This window comes from Bombina bombina, chromosome 7 (assembly GCF_027579735.1).
Source record: "Bombina bombina isolate aBomBom1 chromosome 7, aBomBom1.pri, whole genome shotgun sequence".
Lineage (NCBI taxonomy): Eukaryota > Metazoa > Chordata > Amphibia > Anura > Bombinatoridae > Bombina > Bombina bombina.
The window spans coordinates 263,405,185-263,426,303 of record NC_069505.1 but is presented as its reverse complement, the minus strand read 5'-3'; the positions used below and the strand labels follow the sequence as shown (position 1 = coordinate 263,426,303).

General features: G+C 41.4%; 1 protein-coding gene across 1 annotated transcript in view; it reads right to left on the bottom strand.

Moving 5' to 3' along the window:
* ERC2 (ELKS/RAB6-interacting/CAST family member 2) overlaps positions 1 to 21,119 on the bottom strand; it is a 1,300,133-nt gene that overhangs the window by 1,271,358 nt on the left and 7,656 nt on the right. The gene's annotated exons all lie outside the window — the stretch shown is intronic.

Below are 21,119 nucleotides of genomic sequence, written 5' to 3'. Positions count from 1 at the left end.
TAAGCAGTAGCCCTTTTTGGGCCTTGTTTAAATTGTTACTGGGACAGAACACTGGACATCTCAGATGAGCTCTCAGGTCGTATGTTCACATAAATGTTATAGATTAGTATAAATGTTTTTATGTTGCTGTTATATATTTACAATTGTTTATTTGTCCAACCTTCAGTGGTTGACTCTTATTGCACTCACCTTATGAAGATGTTATATGACCCAGGGGAGAATGGCATGGGCTATTATTTGTGTCAACTCCTCATTGCATTGATGGTTTCAACATTACAAAACTCACACTCTTTTGGGCAAATAACCAGACACACTCAATAAGAAATTCCCTATATGCAATGCAGAGAGAGATTAATTCATAAGGGTCAGAGATAGAAAGGGGGCTGCGCACAAGGCGAAGGGACTAAACACTGTTGAAAGGCCGGATTGCTTTACTTTCTACACATATAGACTTCTTCTGAAGTCATAAGGTCCAGCATAGAGAAGTGCAGTTGACGGCCATTGTGCATCTCTTTAACGCCTCAAAGACACACATACCACAATCTCTGCACCCCGCTAGGCAATTAAACTAATGCTCTCACAAAAGAAACTCCAAAACACAAAGTTAAGCGGGACAATCGCATATAGCACTTAGACAGAAGAGTAGTTGTGCTCTTATTGCACAGGTCATAGCTATTACCTCAGGGTCAACACATATAGCACCACAGCAAGGGCAAAGAAACTATGCCCCATTATATTCATAGCGCCATGCGTACATTACAGAGAAATAGGACATATAGATCACACAGGCCCACTGTCTCAGTTTTAAAGTTCTCAAAGTCTTTAAAGTTTGTGGGGAATTGTTCAAGTACCTCACTCAGTTATCACTGATTATCCTGAGTTACAAAGAAATTATTTACAAATAATACAAAATGCAATACACACAGGGACAACTACCCCTGACTAATTAAGTAGTTGTTACAGTTTCCTAATCAAACTAAACTTATTGTTTATCACTGTTATCCTAGACCACCAGGTTTGAATTTCTATTGTATTTTTCTTTTAGTGTACATTGTACATAACTGTTAGATTTGATCCTCTCTAAAGAGGACACCCTTTCACTTTCCCTTTTCCTTACACCCTCTATACCACTCCCCCCCCCTCCCTACCTATTCTTAATTTAACTGACCTTCCTACTGCTCGTCACAAGACTCCTCTTCTCACTATCTAATTCCCCCCCCCCTTTTTTTTTTTTTCCCTATCCCCTCTCCTTTCTCCTCCCTCTACCCCTCCTCCCCTTCATTCCCCACACAAGCATCCCTTGATTTTGCTGTCTTTTAAATATCCCAAAAACCCTGCGGCTAGTATGACTTCCCAACGACTGAAACATAGGTCCCACCCGGTTGAACTTATCACCATAAACGCAAAGGGGCTTAATAGCCCTAACAAGCGCTCCATAGTGTTAAAAGACATGCAACGCATGGGTGGAGACATAATATTCTTACAAGAGACTCATTTCTCAGCTACACGAGAACCAAAATGGTTTAACCGTCACTTCCCAACAGCATATTTTGCATCTGGCCCCGAAAAAAAAAACGGGGTAGGAATACTCTTCAGTGAGAGAATGCCCTTCCAAATGTCTCAGGTACATAACGACCCAGAGGGCAGATTTATAATACTCACTGGCTCTTTGTTTGGAAGGCCAATAACTCTTGCAAACGTTTACTGCCCCAACATGTCCCAGCACCTCTTTCTACCAAGAGTCACCCGCAAAATCCTTGAGATACAGATTGGAGTCCTTTACATGGGAGGGGACTTTAACGCTTCCCTTGATCCATCCCTCGACACCTCTAACGGCCTCTCTAGCACCCCTCAAAAAATATTGAAACGAATGACAGCCTCACTAATTGAGATTGCAGTGCATGACATATGGCGCACGCATCATCCCCTAGAAAAAAATTATACTTTCTATTCACATCCTCATAGAAAATATTCTAGGATTGATTACCTATTCACTGATTCAACAGGCCTAATAATCACTAAAAGTAGCAGCATCTCCGCAATCACCTGGTCTGACCACGCCCCAGTAGGTTGTACCATAGTGGTACACCTTTCGTGTGGAGGTTGGATGATACGCTATTGGACGATCCGGTGTTCAACTCTGACATACGGAAATCCCTGACTGAATTCTTTCTTATCAATGCCAATGACCAGATGAAAGATACCACCATCTGGGAAGCACATAAGTGCACTATAAGAGGCCTGCTGATAAAACGGAGAGCATGGCTCAAAAGAATAAGAAAAGAACGTTACAATGCGTTACTGTCTCAAGTCGAAAATACAGAACGACTCCACAAAATGAATCCACAAAGTGAGACTGAACTGGCTCAGTTGACCCTGGCCAGGAAAAATCTACTGCAGTTTCTGCAGGAAGAGTATCAAAAACAAGCCCTCATTCTGAGACAGATGTTTTTTGAACAGGGTGATAAACCAGGAAAGCTCCTGGCCAGGGCAATTGCGAGGAAAAAATTGAAAAAATATGTACGCCTAATTAGGGACGTGGACGGAGGGGAAAGAATGGATGGAGAAGCCATAGCAGAAGTATTCAGGGTCTACTACGAATCTCTCTATAACCTACGTGAATCAGACCGGCCGGGAGGAGATCCTCCCGTCAGGGAACAGGAAAACGTAGACATAATCAAATATCTCGAGGGAGTAGATCTCCCCAAACTCTCCATCGAGGACGCAGACTCCTTGGAAACCCCGTTTACAGTAAAGGAAGTGCAAAAAGCCATCAAAGACCTCCCTTCGGGCAAAGCCCCGGGGCCCGATGGCTTTGGCATCAAATACTACAAACACTATGCGGACATTCTCGTCCCGAAACTAACTGATATGTTTAACTCTCTGGCGGACTGCCCGGACCTCCCCGGATCCATGCTAGAGGCCTACATCACAGTCCTTCCCAAGCCTGGGAAGCCTTTGGACAGACCAGAAAACTACAGACCAATATCTTTGCTTAATTCAGACGTAAAGATACTTGCAAAGGTCTTAGCCACTCGCCTCAACATACACCTTCCAGAACTAATCTCCACTGAACAAGTGGGGTTCATTCCAGCCCGGGAGGCAAGAGACAACACCCTCAAAGTCCTCCAGCTCATAACTCATTCCCAAATACACAACACACCACTTTCTCTGGTCACTACTGACGCGGAGAAGGCGTTTGACCGGGTCAACTGGTCGTTCATCCGGGTAACACTCCAAAAATTCGGCTTTGGGCCTAACTTTATAAATAGAGCCATGTCCCTATACTCTTCCCCAAATGCAAGGGTGAGAGTGAACGGCATGCTCTCAGATACATTTCTAATCAAAAATGGAACGAGACAGGGGTGCCCTCTCTCTCCACTCCTGTTCGCCCTTACAATTGAAGTACTGGCAAGTAAAATCAGAGCCAACCCGGTGGTGAGGGGGGTTACTATAGGCAACACAGAGCATAAACTATCTATGTATGCCGATGACATCCTTCTCACGATCTCGGACTCTGCTAACTCTCTAAGAGCCGCCCTGATAGAGTTTGAGGCATATGGGAAGGTCTCGAACTTCCTCCTCAATCCACTGAAATCAGAGATTCTCAACATTTCGGAATCAGCAGAGACTTTTGCGGACCTTAGCTCTAATTGCCCAATAAAGGTTGCTACACATAACATCAAATATTTGGGAATCACCCTCACACCCAACATCTCAGAGACAGTAGACCTAAATTATAAAAATATATGTGATGAGATCAGTAAAGATCTGCTAAATTGGAAAAAAAAAACGATATCGTGGATGGGCCGTATAGGGGTGGTAAAGATGAACGTTTTACCAAGGGTGCTATACATCATGCAAACAATCCCAGCGGCGGCGGCCTCCCAATACATCCAACAAATTCAAACAGCCATGGAGACATATATTTGGAACGGGATCAGACCAAGAATCAAAAAGCAAACGATATACTTACCCAGAGATAGAGGAGGTCTGGGAGTCCCGCTTCTGAGGGAGTATCAAAGAGCTATCTCTCTTCAGAGAATTGTGGAGTGGAGTAGGAATACAAATAGCAAGAGATGGATACAGGTGGATAATGAGATCCTCAAACGAGGGAATGTGGGGGCACTGGCCTGGATCTCGGCGGGGAGCCGGCCAGAAGCTGCCTTAAGATACCCTATGATAACTGAAACCTTTAAATCATGGGACAAATTAATGGTAGACGGCGCATATATATCTACTCCTGTATCACCAAATATCCCAATAAGGGAAAACCCAGACTTGGGAATGGAAATTAAACCACATATTCGAGGGGACACTTACAGCCTGGCAGAGGCAGCAATCACAAACATCCTACAACAAGGTAAACTTAAACCACAGGCAGAACTGGAGGAATGGGATCATGCGATCTTCGCGTCATGGTTCAGAGTCGCACAAATGACTCACTACCTCGATTCCCTTAGGGAACGAGGAGCATTGTCCAGAAACAAGACCCTCTTTGAGGTACTGTGTACTCTGTCACACACACTGGCACACCTCATCTCACAGATATATAGGATCTTATTAACAAAAGGGGGATTAACGCTCCCAACGTACTCAGCTGCTTGGCAAGCGGAACTGGGAATAGAGATATCACCTAAGGAGTAGTCCAAAATATTTATGAGAGCCAAAAAGACCTCGATATCGGCTCGAATGCAAGAGATGCATTACAAGTTCTTAAGCAGGTGGTATCTAACACCTCTAAGACTACGCAAAATTTACCCTCTTTCAGGAGGGAGGTGCTGGAGGGGTTGTGGAGAAGAGGGATCTCTTCTCCACGTTTGGTGGACATGCCCGCTTATACGACCTTTTTGGGAGGAGGTGCTGGGACTAATGAGCAAAATCTTGAATATCATAATCCCCCCAAAACCATCATATTTGATCTACCATGAGCTACCTAAGATAAAGGGGGAAGACAAATATCTCCTATTCATTCTGATGCTAAACGGAGCAAAGGCGCTCATTCCGGCCTACTGGAAGAGTCAGCTGACACCTAGTACACAAGAGTGGAGGGCAAAAGTGGGGGACCTGCTAAGACTTGAACGCTATCACTTCCTAAAAACTGGTAAACTAACTACACATGAAATGATGCTACTAACGTGGGAGGGTAGGGGACTGTAGTTCTCCAGAGCGTAGGAGTGACTTCCATTGCCTTATCCCCCTTGGCGGTCTTTGACTGCCTCCCCTTCCCTTCCCCCCTTTCCGACCCCTCCTCCCCTCCCCACCTTCTCCCCCTCCCCTCCTTCCAATAACACCCCCCCCCCCCTTTTTTTCTTTTTTTTTTTTTCCTCCCCCTCCTCTTTTTCTTCTTTCTTTATTCCTCTTCCTTTTCACCCATACACTAGTATGGACAACAACATCAGGTATTATAATATACCCAGCTCTGTGTAAAATTTACGCTGGGTACAAACTGTTATACCAATCAATAAATGCTTGATGTATATATTGTAAATTTATAACTTGACTGCAATACTGGAATTTTCATGCTGTCATTACCACTGAATGGAGAGACAAGTTCAGAAATGATGGACTAATAAAACACAGTACAGTCTGAGAGACAGGTAGAGAATGTGTTCAGAAGATTATCTATGATTTCTTAGCCTCTAGTGATTGTTCAAAGACTTAACTATAAGAAAAGGTCAAGACTCATACATTTTGTACCAATATATGTTAATACTGTCACAGTTCTATTGTATTGTATTGCTTATTGATGTATAACCCTTGTCTTCAAATAAAGCTTTTTTGAAAAAAAAAAAAAAAAAAGTTTAATATCAATGGAACGAAGGGGTTCAAGCGGAACTCCTTGAAGAACTTTAAGAACCAAGTTTAAGCTCCACGGGGGAGCAACAGGTTTAAACACAGGCTTAATTCTAACCAAAGCCTGACAAAATGCCTGGACGTCTTGAACCTCTGCCAGACGCTTGTGCAAAAGAATAGACAGAGCAGAAATCTGTCCTTTTAAGGAACTAGCTGAAAATCCTTTGTCCAAACCCTCTTGGAGAAAGGACAATATCCTAGGAATCCTAACCTTACTCAATGAGTAATTCTTGGATTCACACCAATAAAGATATTTACGCCATATCTTGTGGTAGATTTTCCTGGTGACAGGCTTTCGTGCCTGTATTAAGGTATCAATGACTGACTCGGAGAAGCCACGCCTTGATAGAATCAAGCGTTCAATCTCCATGCAGTCAGTCTCAGAGAAATTAGATTTGGATGATTGAAAGGACCTTGTATTAGAAGGTCCTGTCTCAGAGGCAGAGTCCATGGTGGAAAGGATGACATGTCCACTAAGTCTGCATACCAGGTCCTGCGTGGCCATGCAGGCGCTATCAGAATCACTGATGCTCTCTCCTGTTTGATCTTGGCAATCAGTCGAGGGAGCAGAGGAAACGGTGGAAACACATAAGCCAGGTTGAAGAACCAAGGCGCTGCTAGAGCATCTATCAGCGTCGCTTCTGGGTCCCTGGACCTGGATCCGTAACAAGGTTGGCGTTCTGGCGAGATGCCATGAGATCCAATTCTGGTTTGCCCCAACGATGGACCAGTTGAGCAAACACCTCCGGATGGAGTTCCCACTCCCCCGGATGAAAAGTCTGACGACTTAGAAAATCCGCCTCCCAGTTCTCTACGCCTGGGATGTGGATCGCTGACAGGTGGCAAGAGTGAGACTCTGCCCAGCGAATTATCTTTGAGACTTCTAACATCGCTAGGGAACTCCTGGTTCCCCCTTGATGGTTGATGTAAGCCACAGTCGTGATGCTGTCCGACTGAAATCTGATGAACCTCAGGGTTGCTAACTGAGGCCAAGCTAGAAGAGCATTGAATATTGCTCTTAACTCCAGAATATTTATTGGGAGGAGTTTCTCCTCCTGAGTCCACAATCCCTGAGCCTTCAGGGAGTTCCAGACTGCACCCCAACCTAGAAGGCTGGCATCTGTTGCTACAATCATCCAATCTGGCCTGCGAAAGGACATACCCTTGGACAGATGGACCCGAGATAGCCACCAGAGAAGAGAATCTCTGGTCTCTTGATCCAGATTTAGTAGGGGGGGACAAATCTGAGTAATCCCCATTCCACTGACTTAGCATGCATAATTGCAGCGGTCTGAGATGCAGGCGCGCAAATGGCACTATGTCCATTGCCGCTACCATTAAACCGATTACTTCCATGCACTGAGCCACTGACGGGCGTGGAATGGAATGAAGGACACGGCAAGCATTTAGAAGTTTTGATAACCTGGACTCCGTCAGGTAAATTTTCATCTCTACAGAATCTATAAGAGTCCCTAGGAAGGAGACTCTTGTGAGTGGGGATAGAGAATTCTTTTCCACGTTCACTTTCCACCCATGCGACCTCAGAAATGCCAGAACTATCTCTGTATGAGACTTGGCAATTTGAAAGCTTGACGCCTGTATCAGGATGTCGTCTAGATAAGGAGCCACCGCTATGCCTCGCGGTCTTAGAACCGCCAGAAGTGAGCCCAGAACCTTTGTAAAAATTCTCGGGGCTGTGGCCAACCCGAAGGGAAGAGCTACAAATTGGTAATGCCTGTCTAGAAAGGCAAACCTTAGGAACCGATGATGATCTTTGTGAATCGGTATGTGAAGGTAGGCATCCTTTAAGTCCACTGTGGTCATGTACTGACCCTCTTGGATCATGGGTAGGATGGTCCGAATAGTTTCCATTTTGAATGATGGAACTCTGAGGAATTTGTTTAAGATCTTTAGATCCAAAATTGGTATGAAGGTTCCCTCTTTCTTGGGAACCACAAACAGATTTGAATAAAACCCCTGTCCTTGTTCCGTCCGCGGAACTGGATGGATCACTCCCATTACTAGGAGGTCTTGCACACAGCTTAGGAATGCCTCTTTCTTTATCTGGTTTGCTGATAACATTGAAAGATGAAATCTCCCTTATGGAGGAGAAGCTTTGAAGTCCAGAAGATATCCCTGAGATATGATCTCCAATGCCCAGGGATCCTGAACATCTCTTTCCCACGCCTGGGCGAAGAGAGAAAGTCTGCCCCCCACTAGATCCGTTTCCGGATAGGGGGCCGTTCCTTCATGCTGTCTTGGGGGTAGCAGCGGGCTTTTTGGCCTGCTTGCCCTTGTTCCAGGACTGGTTAGGTTTCCAGGCCTGTCTGGAATGAGCAACAGTTCCTTCTTGTTTTGAAGCGGAGGAAGTTGATGCTGCTCCTGCCTTGAAATTTCGAAAGGCACGAAAATTAGACTGTTTGGCCTTTGATTTGGCCCTGTCCTGAGGAAGGTATGACCCTTACCTCCAGTAATGTCAGCAATAATTTCCTTCAATCCAGGCCCGAATAAGGTCTGCCCCTTGAAAGGAATGTTGAGTAATTTAGACTTTGAAGTCACGTCAGCTGACCAGGATTTAAGCCATAGTGCCCTACGCGCCTGGATGGCGAATCCGGAATTCTTAGCCGTTAGTTTAGTCAAATGAAAAATGGCATCAGAAACAAATGAGTTAGCTAGCTTAAGCGTTCTAAGCTTGTCAATAATTTCAGTCAATGGAGCTGTATGGATGGCCTCTTCCAGGGCCTCAAACCAGAATGCCGCCGCAGCAGTGACAGGCGCAATGCATGCAAGGGGCTGTAAAATAAAACCTTGTTGAATAAACATTTTCTTAAGGTAACCCTCCAATTTTTTATCTATTGGATCTGAAAAAGCACAACTATCCTCAACCGGGATAGTGGTACGCTTTGCTAAAGTAGAAACTGCTCCCTCCACCTTAGGGACCGTCTGCCATAAGTCCCGTGTAGTGGCGTCTATTGGAAACATTTTTCTAAAAATAGGAGGTGGGGAAAAAGGCACACCCGGTCTATCCCACTCCTTGCTAATAATTTCTGTAAGCCTTTTAGGTATAGGAAAAACATCAGTACACACCGGCACTGCATAGTATTTATCCAGCCTACACAATTTCTCTGGTACTGCAACTGTGTTACAGTCATTCAGAGCAGCTAATACCTCCCCAAGCAATACACGGAGGTTCTCAAGCTTAAATTTAAAATTAGAAATCTCTGAATCAGGTTTCCCCGAGTCAGAGATGTCACCCACAGACTGAAGCTCTCCGTCCTCATGTTCTGCATATTGTGACGCAGTATCAGACATGGCTCTTACAGCATCTGCACGCTCTGTATCTCTTCTAACTCCAGAGCTATCGCGCTTGCCTCTTAATTCAGGCAATCTGGATAATACCTCTGACAGGGTATTATTCATGATTGTAGCCATGTCCTGCAAGGTAATCGCTATGGGCGTCCCTGATGTAATTGGCGCCATACTAGCGTGCGTCCCCTGAGCGGGGGGCGAAGGGTCTGACACGTGGGGAGAGTTAGTCGGCATAACTTCCCCTCGATAGAACCCTCTGGTGACAATTCTTTTATAGATAAAGACTGATCTTTACTGTTTAAGGTGAAATCAATACATTTAGTACACATTCTCCTATGGGGCTCCACCATGGCTTTCAAACATAATGAACAAGTTTCCTCTGTGTCAGACATGTTTATACAGACTAGCAATGAGACTAGCAAGCTTGGAAAACACTTTAAAACAAGTTTACAAGCAATATAAAAAACGTTACTGTGCCTTTAAGAAACACAAATTTTGTCAAAATTTGAAATAACAGTGAAAAAAGGCAGTTACACTAACGAAATTGTGGCTTTTTATCTCCCTCAAAAACGACTTTGAAGCCCTTTGAGCCCTCCAGAGATGTCCTGGAACATGCAGGAAGAAGCTGGATGTCTGTGTCTGTAATTTTTTCTGCGCAAAAAAGCGCTAAAATAGGCCCCTCCCACTCATATTACAACAGTGGAAAGCCTCAGGAAACTGTTTCTAGGCAAAAATCAAGCCAGCCATGTGGAAAAAACTAGGCCCCAATAAGTTTTATCACCAAACATATATAAAAAACGATTAAACATGCCAGCAAACATTTTATATTACACTTTTATAAGAGTATGTATCTCTGTTAATAAGCCTGATACCAGTATCTATCACTGCATTTAAGGCTTTACTTACATTACTTCGGTATCAGCAGCATTTTCTAGCAAATTCCATTCCCTAGAAAAATATTAACTGCACATACCTTATTGCAGGAAAACCTGCATGCCATTCCCCCTCTGAAGTTACCTCACTCCTCAGAATATGTGAGAACAGCAATGGATCTTAGTTACTTCTGCTAAGATCATAGAAAACGCAGGAAGATTCTTCTTCTAAATACTGCCTGAGATAAACAGTACGCTCCGGTACCATTTTAAAATAACAAACTTTTGATTGAAGAAACTAAGTATAAAACACCACTCTCCTCTTACGACCTCCTTCTTTGTTGAGAGTTGCAAGAGAATGACTGGATATGGCAGTGAGGGGAGGAGCTATATAGCAGCTCTGTTGTGGGTGATCCTCTTGCAACTTCCTGTTGGGAAGGAGAATATCCCACAAGTAATGGATGATCCGTGGACTGGATACACTTAACAAGAGAAAAATATTTTGTTGGTGCATCAATATCTTAAAGATTTTGATAGTGAGGGCTTACTAAAGCCCCTGCACTTTAATGTCCAACAGATCAACATAACATAATTAATTGTGCTCCTGCTCCAAGGATTTTTAAAGGTCTACTATCTCCTCTTCTAAATCACTAATTGCTACATTCAGACTCCTTGTAACATCCTCAGTGTATTTTCGGGGGGAAAAAAGATTAATTTGCACCTTACCAACATCCCACCGTTGTTGCAAAGAGAAAAAAAGAACTTTGCTTATTTCTCAAATTTTCCCCAAAAAAGTTAAATATTCTGAAAAATGTAAAGTCGGGAATTAAAATTACAATAGGAATTTTTACAGAACGGATATCAACTTTTAAAGTAGTTAAACTATGATCTTACAATCCATTAGGAATAAATTTAGATTGTACAAAAAGATTCATACTATCCTTATAGCCATAAAAGCAATCTAATCTAGCCATAGATAGAACACTAGAAGTTACTCTTATTCAACAATACAGTTTGGCAGTGGGATGTAAATTATGCCTGACATCTAATAAATCAAAAGTATTTATAATAGAGCATCGTTCTCTAGCAGATTGTAGGTGAGGTTCTAGGTTACGGTCTAACTGATCTGACACTGTATAATTCCAATCACCTCTCATGATTAAGACATCATCGGTATTACAGTCTTTTAAGAGGTGACTAAGGGTATTGAAAAATTAACCCTCTCTTTACCAACAGATGGAGCATAAACATTAATGTATATATATATATATATATATATATATATATATTATTTTATTTTTTCCCTCTAAGGGGGTAGTCACTTTTAACAATCTACCCTTAATAATTTCAAGACCACTAAAAGAATCAGGTCTAAATTCTGCAGTTTACAAAATTGCAACCCCACCACTTAAATTAGTGCCATGACTTAAAGGGAAGGTAAACTTGAGCTTACTCTCTCAAGTCATAGGATATAAGTTAAAAATGGGCTAGACTTTAATTCATGAAATCTGTAATTTTTACAGATCTTCTTAGATATTTACATTTTAATGCAGGAACGATAACCACCGTTACTCCGCTCGCCATAGTCTTCATTTGATTGACAGATGACTCATCTGCAATCAAATATAGACAAGTGATGAACTTTACACCTCCCTCCAGATATAGCCTCCTTTGCTAGTGTAGTCTTCTCACAATTGACTACACATAGGGTTGCCACCTCAGCCATGTTTTCCTGGACACTTATTAGTTACACATGCTGCAGGGTGTGCACGGAGGAACATGTATTGTGCTGTTCATTCATGTGATGTCCAGAGGCACAATACATGTTCCCACCTGCTTACCCTGCAGCATGTGTAACTCATAAGTGTCCAGGAAAACATGGCCGAGGTGGCAACCCTAACTACACAGTGTTTTTAAAAAATGGAAAAGGTAAGAAAGGGGCGCTAAAAAGTAATCTGGATGTTTGCAAAAAGATTAATCCTTACTAATGTGTATAAAATATACTACTTGTGATAATCCTAAAATGATTTCTCCTTTGGATGATGAACAATTCTTAATTGAACAATTATTATTAAGTGAAAAGTGTTGGGATGTGAATATAAGAAATAAGTGAATGTTTACAAAAAAATTATAATAATAAGGTGCTTTGGACATAAAAAAGGTTCCTAATATAGGTTCTTAATCATTTTATGACTGAGTGCTAAAACATATATTATGTGCTAAAACTTATGTAGTCTCCTAAGTGTTGTAAATGAAAAATAACCACAAAGAGTTAATAAGGAAATGAGTGAGGATTAGTGATGTCGCGAACAGTTCGCCGGAGAACAGTTCCCGGCGAACATAGCTTGTTCGAGTTCGCCGCGGCGGGCAAACATATGCGATGTTCAATCCGCCCCCTATTCGTCATCATTGAGTAAACTTTGACCCTGTATCTCACAGTCTGCAGACACATTTCAGCCAATCAGCAGCAGACACTCCCTCCCAGACCCTCCCAGCTCCTGGACAGCAGCCATTTTAGATTCATTCTGATCCTGCATTCTTATCTCTGCTGTAAGGACAGCACCTCAAAAAGCCTTTTTTAGGGCTAGAACATGTCTTTTTTTTTTTTTTTTTTTCTTTGTAATCTAATTGCATTTGCCTGCCTGTCAGCGTGTGTCAGGCTCACAGCATATACTGTGCCTACTTGCTCAGTGCCACCACTCATATCTGGTGTAACAGTAGGGTACATTTTTAAAAAAAAACTTTACATCAGTCTGCTAGTGTAATCTAATAGCAGTTGCCTGTCTGCCACTGCCAGCCTGTGTGTCAGGCTCACAGCATATACTGTGCCTACTTGCTCAGTGCCACCACCAGTCATATCTGGTGTAACAGTAGGGTACATTTTTTAAAAAAAACTTTACATCAGTCTGCTAGTGTAATCTAATAGCAGTTGCCTGTCTGCCACTGCCAGCCTGTGTGTCAGGCTCACAGCATATACTGTGCCTACTTGCTCAGTGTCACCACTCATATCTGGTGTAACATTAGTGTAAATTTAAAAAAAAAATTTTTTACATCAGTCTGCTAGTGTAATCTAATTTCTGTTGCAAGCAGGCCAGCCTGCCATTGCCAGCCTGTGTGTCAGGCTCACAGCATATACTGTGCCTACTTGCTCAGTGCCACCACTCATATCTGGTGTAACATTAGTGTAAATTTAAAAAAAAAAAAATTACATCAGTCTGCTAGTGTAATCTAATTTCAGTTGCCAGGCCAGCCTGCCACTGCCAGCCTGTGTGTCAGGCTCACATCATATACTGTGCCTACTTGCTCAGTGCCACCACCAGTCATATCTGGTGTAACAGTAGTGTACATTTTTTAAAAAAAAACTTTTACATCAGTCTGCTAGTGTAATCTAATTTCAGTTGCCAGGCCAGCCTGCCACTGCCAGCCTGTGTGTCAGGCTAAAAGCATATACTGTGCCTACTTGCTCAGTGCCACCACCAGTCATATCTGGTGTAACAGTAGTGTAAATTATTTTTAAAAAAACTTTTACATCAGTCTGCTAGTGTAATCTAATAGCAGTTGCCTGCCTGCCACTGCCAGCCTGTGTGTCAGGCTCACAGCATATACTGTGCCTACTTGCTCAGTGCCACCACTCATATCTGGTGTAACATTAGTGTAAATTTAAAAAAAAAAATTTTTACATCAGTCTGCTAGTGTAATCTAATTTCAGTTGCCAGGCCAGCCTGCCACTGCCAGCCTGTGTGTCAGGCTAAAAGCATATACTGTGCCTACTTGCTCAGTGCCACCACCAGTCATATCTGGTGTAACAGTAGTGTAAATTTAAAAAAAAAAAAAAACTTTTACATCAGTCTGCTAGTGTAATCTAATAGCAGTTGCCTGCCTGCCACTTCCAGCCTGTGTGCCTGGCTTACAGCATATACTGTGCCTACTTGCTCAGTGCCACCACTCATATCTGATGTAACATTAGTGTAAATTTAAAAAAAAAAAAACTTTTACATCAGTCTGCTCTTGTAATCTAATTTCAGTTGCCAGGCCAGCCTGCCACTGTCAGCCTGTGTGTCAGGCTCACAGCATATACTGTGCCTACTTGCTCAGTGCCACCACCAGTCATATCTGTTGTAACAGTAGTGTACATTTTTTAAAAAAAACTTTTACATCAGTCTGCTAGTGTAATCTAATAGCAGTTGCCTGCCTGCCACTGCCAGCCTGTGTGTCAGGCTCACAGCATATACTGTGCCTACTTGCTCAGTGCCACCACTCATATCTGGTGTAACAGTGTAAATTTTTTTTTTTTTAAATGGCCGTCGGCTAAAAGTCCAGCCACGATTGTACGCGCAGTGCCCCAAATTTCAAGTAGGAGAACCGACCAAGCATCTTTTTCCATGTCCCGGTTCCTAAAATCCATGCCATATACACCTCCCCCGATAGGGGGAGTAACAGGTATTAAACGGATCAGAATAGTACTACTTAACACACCACTCATATCTGGTGCCACAGTAGATTGCACGCGCAGTGCACCAAATTTGAAGTAGGAGGACCGACCAAGCATCTTTTTCCATCTCCCGGTTCCTAAAATCCCTGCCATATACACATCCCCTGGCGCCGCAACTGCCTCTGGGAACCTTACCATGCCTGACTCAGACACAGAATACTGCATATCATCAGCTGCCTGCCTCAGACACAGAATCATGGATATCATCAGCTGCCTGACTCAAACACAGAATCCTGCATATCATCAGCTATCTGACTCAGACACAGAATCCTACATATCATCAGCTGCCTGACTCAGACACAGAATCCTGCATATCATCAGCTGCCTGACTCAGACACAGAATCCTGCATATCATCAGCTGCCTGACTCAGACACAGAATCCTGCATATAATTAGCTGCCTGACTCAGACACAGAATCCTGCATATGATCAGCTGCCTGACTCAAACACAGAATCCTGCATATCATCAGCTGCCTGACTCAGACACAGAATCCTGTATATCATCAGCTGCCTGACTCAGACACAGAATCCTGCATATCATCAGCTGCCTGACTCAGACACAGAATTCTGCATATCCTCAGCTACCTGGCTCAGACACAGAATCCTGCCTATAATTAGCTGCCTGACTCAGACACAAAATCCTGCATATCCTCAATAGCCAATCAGCATCAGAAGTGCTGAGGTCATGCTTTGCTTTGCTGTGTTCTCATGAGAATTTACTGAAATTCTATGAGATTTCATAGTAAACTTCCTTAAACTGAATAGGAAAAAAACATGAATGTGACTGCACTGCCAGGTGCACACTACCTTGCAAGTCCTGGGACTAGCATTCTGATTGGCTACTTAAAGTCTCTTTACAGTAGGGTGTAAATACTTATGAAATTTTTAGGTAAAATATCTTTCTTTTCTACACAGAGATGTTCAGGTGATATATTCTAGTCAGCTTTTTATAGCTATGCTGCATCACTTACAAGTGCTTCAGCATTCGGTTATCATGTGCCTATAACTCTGCATCTTGCTGTGTAGTTTTTACAAAATTACTTCTCTTATTTGGCACATCTTTCTTCACTGAATCATTCTGGGCTAGATGATATAAACTTCGCCAGATAAACCTAGGTTTTCTCAGCTGACTCTCACAGGGCTGCCCTGGTGGAATCATCATAAAAAAGAGGCAGACCCTGCAAGTGGCGAGATGACTCCTATTGAAAGTAATGGAGCTCGCTGGATATTTTTCTTAGTCTTTTTTTGGGGTGGGGGGTTCACAGACCTATGTGCAAACCTGATTTTTAATAAGGATTACACAAGGGTAGGATGCTCAAGTCGACTTACGCCCTCCAACTGTGGCATTCTTCCGTGTAGACACACGTGGTGGGAGTGTCAGTCACGCGTATATGGACGAGCCCCTGGATAGGCCAATAGTAAACATACATGCACACAAAGTCCAAGCACTGAAGATCTTGTTCACTGATGACATCAGTGAACAAGTGCCTACGGGCATGAAACGCATATGATGCGGGTGGACTGAGGCTCTCCTATCACCTTGTTCATATACCTCTTTTGGTTTAATGATGTTCCTTGTTGTTCTTAACCTTCAATAAATATGAACTGCTTTTTCACTTAATCTTGTGATCAGATCTTAAATGCTGGGACTTTGTGTGGATGCTGATTTTTAATAAATTTCCATTTTCATGTCTTTAAAGCTCTATATTTTCAACCAAATACATTACAAACATGAACACAGTTTATATTTAGCTAAGAAAGCTATGGAAAAAACAAACCTGTTAAACTCTAGACAGTGATATATGTTATCTTCTGGGAAAATCAGATCTCGGTGTGTATGTTAACAAACACAGGTTGCGGTCATGAAATTCGAGAAAGACACTAATTAACTACTTTGGCACATGAACTATGCAGTAACATTCTGTATTCAGCTTTAAAGACATGAAAATGGCAATTTATTAAAAATCATGTTTGTGAAATTCAACATTGTTATCAGTTGAGATATTAATAAATTAGTGTTTTTAATGTGAAAGGCTCATTAAAGGGACATTAAACACTAGATAGCAATACATGCTAGATAGAATGATGCATTCAAAGAAAAGATTAGTCCATGACTAACATGTAGATGTATTTTTTAAAGTTTCATTAGTTGTTTAAAAAGTGACAAAATAAGTGTAAAGTTTTAGTGTCTATAAAACACTGGGAGCTGCCATGTTGTAACTTGTGTTACCTTCTCTGCTGTGGCCAATTAGGGTCAGTTATAAATAGGTCACTAGAGTGTGCAGCCAATGGTTGTGCTGGATTTAACAGTGTTCTGCACTTCCATTTCTAACAGGAACTGAAAAGCTCACAATTTGAGAATGGAATTACAGGCAAAGAGGACAAAATAAATAATGAAAGTATATTGCAGAGTTGTTTTATTATATACAATTTATCATTTTATATTACCATCTCAAAGTGTTTAATGTCCCTTTAATGCTTACTGGCCTAGCTTCACAGATGCGTGTGAGGTTGCTAACGGACCTCAATTTAAAGGGACACTGAACCCAATTTTTTTCTTTCGTGATTCAGATAGAGCATGCAATTTTAAGCAACTTTCTAATTTACTCCTATTATCAATTTTTCTTCGTTCACTTGCTATCTTTATTTGAAAAAGAAGGCATCTAAACTCCTTTTTTGGTTAAGAACTCTGGACAGCACTTTCTTGTTGGTGGATGAATTTATCCACCAATCAGCAAGAACAACCCAGGTTGTTCACCAAAAATGGTCCGGCATCTAAACTTACATTCTTGCATTCTAAATAAAGATACCAAGAGAATGAAGAAAATTTGATAATAGAAATAAATTAGAAAGTTGCTTATAATTTCATGCTCTATCTGAATCATGAAAGAAAAAATTTGGGTTCAGTGTCCCTTTAACCCCTTAACGACCGAGGACGTATGGCGTACGTCCTTGGTCTTGGAAAGCGGTGGAAGTGATCCTGATCACTTACAGACGCTTTTCGGTTATTGCAGTGATGCCTCGATATCGAGGCATCCTGCAATAACCCCCCTTGGCCATCCGATGCAGAGAGAGCCACTCTGTCTGGGAGGGCGGGTGGGCGGCCATCGATGGGCCGTGTGATGTGGAGGGGGCAGGATCGTGGGCAGGATCGCTGTGTGCGCGCATGGACGCACACGTGTGCACAGGGGGGCGGGCGCGTACACGGATAGGGAGCAGGTGGGAACCGCTACACTACAGAAAAATAAGTGGGCAGTGAGGGGGCCAAAAATTTAAAATAAAACGATCTAAGGGATCTGGGGGGTTGGTCTTTGGGGGGGGCAAGCTACACTACAGAAAAATATATAAAAAATAAAAAAAAAGATTTTACTGTAAACTGGGTACTGGCAGACAGCTGCCAGTACCCAGGATGGCTATCAATAAGTTAGAGGGGGAAGGTTAGAGAGCTGTTTGGGGGGGTATCAGGGAGGTTGGGGGCTAAGGGGGGATCCCACAGAGCAGCATATGTAAATATGCCTATTTTTTAAAAATAAATATCAAAGATAGCTTTTATTTTAGTACTGGCAGACTTTCTGCTAGTACTTAACATGGCGGGGACAATTGGGGGATGGGGGAGGGAAGAGAGCTGTTTGGGACGGATCAGGGGGTGTAATGTGTCAGGCTGATCTCTACACTAAAGCTAAAATTAACCCTGCAAGCTCCCTACATGCTACCTAATTAACCCCTTCACTGCTAGCCATAATACACGTGTGATGCGCAGCTGCATTTAGTGGCCTTCTAATTACCAAAAAGCAACGCCAAAGCCATATATGTCTGCTATTTCTCAACAAAGGGGATCCCAGATAAGCATTTATAACCATTTGTGCCATAATTGCACAAGCTGTTTGTAAATAATTTCAGTGAGAAACCTAAACTTTGTGAAAAAGTTTGTGAAAAAGCAAACAATTATTTTTTTTTTATCGCATTTGGCGGTGAAATGGTGACATGAAATATACCAAAATGGGTCTAGATCAATACTTTGGGTTGTCTTCTACACTACACCTAAGCTAAAATTAACCCTACAAGCTCCCTAATTAACCCCTGCACTGCTGGACATAATACACGTGTGGTGCGCAGCGGCATTTAGCGACCTTCTAATTACCAAAAAGCAACACCAAAGCCATATATGTCTGCTACTTATGAAGAAAGGGGATTCCAGAGAAGCATTTACAACCATTTATGCCATAATTGCGCAAGCTGTTTGTAAATGATTTCAGTGAGAAACCTAAAATTGTGAAAAATTTAACTTTTTTATTTTATTTAATCGCATTTGGCGGTGAAATGGTGGCATGAAATATACCAAAATGGGCCTAGATCAATACTTGGGGTTGTCTACTACACTACACTAAAGCTAAAATTAACCCTTCATGCTCCCTAATGAAACCCTTCACTGCTGGGCATAATACACGTGTGGTGCGCAGTGGCATTTAGCGACCTTCTAATTACCAAAAAGCAACACCAAAGCCATATATGTCTGCTATTTATGAAATAAGGGGATCCCAGAGAAGCATTTACAACCATTTGTGCCATAATTGCACAAGCTGTTTGTAAATAATTTCAGTGAGAAACCTAAAGTTTGTGAAAAAATGTGTGAAAAAGTGAACTATTTTTTTTATTTGATCGCATTTGGCGGTGAAATGGTGGCATGAAATATACCAAAATTGGCCTAGATCAATACTTTGGGATGTCTTCTAAAAAAAAATATATACATGTCAAGGGATATTCAGGGATTCCTGAAAGATATCATTGTCCCAATGTAACTAGCGTTAATTTTGAAAAAAAGTGGTTTGGAAATAGCAAAGTGCTACTTGTACTTATTGCCCTATAACTTGCAAAAAAAGCAAAGAACATGTAAACACTGGGTATTTCTAAACTCAGGACAAAATTTGGAAACTATTTAGCATGGGTGTTTTTTGGTGGTTATAGATGTGTAACAGATTTTGGGGGTCAAAGTTAGAAAAAGTGTGTTTTTTTCCCTTTTTTCCTCATATTTTATATATTTTTTTATAGTAAATTATAAGATATGATGAAAATAATGGTATCTTTAGAAAGTCCATTTAATGGCGAGAAAAACGGTATATATGTGTGGGTACAGCAAATGAGTAAGAGGGAAATTACATCTAAACACAAACACATCAAAAATGTAAAAATAGCCGTGGTCCAAAACGGACAGAAAATGGAAAAGTGATGTGGTCATTAAGGGGTTAAAGTGACATTAAACACTAAATAAATGCTAGATAGAATGATGCATTAAAAGAAAAGATTAGTAGGAGAATAACATGTAGATGTATTTTTTAAAGTTTCCCTAGTTGTTTAAATATTGACAAAATAAGTGTAAAGTTGTAGTGTCTATAAAACAATGGGAGCTGCCATGTTGTCACTTAGGTTACCTTCTCTGCTGTGGCCAATTAGAGACAGTTATAAATTGGTCACTAGAGTGTGCAGCCAATGACTGCAGAATATAACAGTGTTTTAGAATGGAATTACATGAAAGGGGGGCAAAATTAAGAATTAACTTATATTGCAGAGTGTTTTTTATGCATATGATTTATAATTTTAAATTACCTTCTCAAAGTGTCCCTTTAATAGACTGTAGAACATTCATCATGATACTTTCTTTTAAGGGGGGCCTCTGGAAGAACACTACTGCAGAGACCTTAAATCGACTTGAAACAACATTTTTCTTTCATGATTTAGTATGCAACTTTCCAGTTTACTTCAATTACCAAATTTGCTTCATTCTTTTGGTATCCTTTATTGAAGGAACATCCATGCACTATTGGAAGCTAGCTGAACACATTTGGTGAGCGAATGACAAGGTGATATATGTGCAGCCACCAATCTGTAGCTAGCTCTCAGTAGTGCATTGCTGCTCCTGAGCTTGCCTAAATATGATATTCAACAAAGAATACTAAGAGAACAAAGCAAGTTAGATAATACAAGTAAATGGGAAAGTTGTTTAAAATTTCACACTATCTAAATCTTGAATGTTTAATTTTGACTTAACTGTCTTTTTAAGGTCAGCAGCACATACACCATTATGTTTCATAGCAGGATGCCAACAGCCACTAGACAGAACCAAATCATGTAAAACCTTATAGGTGTGACAGTATACAAATAGTTTTTGTTTCAACTGATCAGTGTTGCAGTTCTTTTTTTTTAATACATTAGTAAGCACATATGTTTGAGCTTTAAAAACACACCTAATTTTAGGCTCCTTTTCATATTTTTAATGATTTTGTTTTATAGACTATATAAACATAGATTTTGACTGCACATAAGAACCATAAGACTCAGCAAGTCTGCACACATTTCCTATAAAGTGTACACTTAATTAGAATGAAGAATAGCCTTATGCTTATCCCAGGCATTCGTGAAGTCCCACAAAGTGTTTGTCTTTACCACCTCTGATGGAAGTTTAGTCCGTGTATCAACCACCCTTTTAGTGAAGACTACACTTTCTGTTATTTTTAAGTTTGTTTGTTTGTTTTGTAGAAGCGAGGCCTATAAAATAAAATAAACAAATCTGTCTTTAAATCCCAGAGTTCCAAT